This window comes from Mandrillus leucophaeus, unplaced genomic scaffold (assembly GCF_000951045.1).
Source record: "Mandrillus leucophaeus isolate KB7577 unplaced genomic scaffold, Mleu.le_1.0 Scaffold1024, whole genome shotgun sequence".
In the NCBI taxonomy this organism is placed as follows: Eukaryota; Metazoa; Chordata; class Mammalia; order Primates; family Cercopithecidae; genus Mandrillus; species Mandrillus leucophaeus.
Window position 1 is genome coordinate 210,521 of NW_012098366.1, and position 1,738 is coordinate 212,258.

At 37.7% G+C, this 1,738-nt stretch overlaps 1 protein-coding gene across 2 annotated transcripts in view; it reads left to right on the forward strand.

Moving 5' to 3' along the window:
• The window catches only part of ZNF250 (zinc finger protein 250), a 41,333-nt gene that overhangs the window by 6,737 nt on the left and 32,858 nt on the right, over nt 1-1,738 (forward strand). The gene's annotated exons all lie outside the window — the stretch shown is intronic.

Sequence of the window (1,738 nt, forward strand, 5' to 3'; positions counted from 1 at the left end):
AAAATAATAAAAATATACCTGTATTTTAAAGTTCTTTTTTATTGAATATAATAATTATACATATTTATGGGGTACATGTGATATTTTGATACAAGGATAGCATACAATTTATAATGATCAAATCAGGGTAATTAGGATATGTCACCTCAAACATCATTTTTTGTGTTAGAAGCATTTCACATCTCTTCTTCTGGTTGTTTTGAAATATACAATAAATTATTAACTATAGTCACCTTACCGTGGTATCAAACACTGGAACTTATTCATTATATCTGACTGTATGTTTGTAGTCATTAACACCTATGTTCACCTCCCCCCAACCCCACCCTTCCCATCCTCTGGTAACCATCATTCTACCCTCTACCTCCATGAGACCAACTTTTTAAACTCACACATACAAATGAAAACATGCAATATTTGTCTTTCTGTACCTGGCATATTTCAATTAACATAATGACCTCCAGTTCCATCCCTGTTGCTGCAAATGACATAATTTGATTATTTTTATAGCTGAATCATATTCCATTGTGTACATAACACCACATTTTCTGTATCCATTTATTTGATGTACATTTTGGTTGATTCCATATCTTAGCTATTGTGAATAATGCCGCAGTCAACATGTATGTTCAGATATCTTTTTGATATACTGACTTCCTTTCTTTTGGGTATATACCAAGCAGTGGAATTGCTGGGTCACATAGTGGATCTATTTTTAGTTTTTCTCATATGCCTGTTGGTCATACATATTATCTTTTTTTGATAAATTATTCAGATCATTTACCTGTTTTTAAATCAGATTAGTTGTTGCTTTCTATTGAATTGTTTGACTCCCTTCTGCGTTCTGGTTATTAATCCCTTATTGGATGGACAGTTTGTAAATATTTTCTCCCATTCTGTATGTTGTCTCTTCACTCTGCTGATTGTTTCCTTTCCTGTACAGAAGCTTTTTAGTTGATGTAATTCCATTTGTCTAGTTTGCTTTTGTTTCTGTGCTTTTGAGGTGTTACCCAAAAAATGTTTTCCCAGATCAGTGTCCTCAAGTGTTTCCTTGATGTTTTACAGCTTTCTTTATAGGAATCCTGTGCATTTCTAAAGTTTAATCTTGTTTCTTGTTGCTATTTGTTGAATAGATTTTTTTCCCTTCATATTTTCTGACTAGGTGTTACTGGTATATAAGCTATCAGTTTGGTTGTTTGTTTTTTGTTTTGTTTGTTTATTTGCTTTTCATCTTTTGAGATGGAGTCTCGCTCTGTTGCTCAGGCTGGGGTGCAATGGTGGGATCTCGGCTCACTGCAAATTCCACCTCCCGGGTTCAAGCAATTCTCATGCCTCAGCCTCGGGAGGAGCTGGAATTACAGGCACATGCCACCACACCCGGCTGATTTTTGTATTTTTAGCAGAGACGGGGTTTTATCATGTCACCCAGGCTGGTCTTGAACTCCTGACCTCAGGTGATCCACCCACCCTGGCCTCCCAAAGTGCTGGCATTACAGGCATGAGCCACTGTGCTCAGCCAGAAAGCTATCAATTTGGATACGTATTTCTGATCATTAATTCGGAAAGGTTGCAGGTTAGGGTTAGTTTAGATTAGGTCAAGTTTAGCAGTGTTTTGCCTTGTGCTCACAGGTGACTCAGAAGCTGCCTCTCTTGAAAGTGCTTTCACCCTGGGGGTAGGGGCTCCTTGGTGATGAAGAGGGAGCAGTGCTTGTTAGCAGGAAGTCCAGGGAGTGAGGAT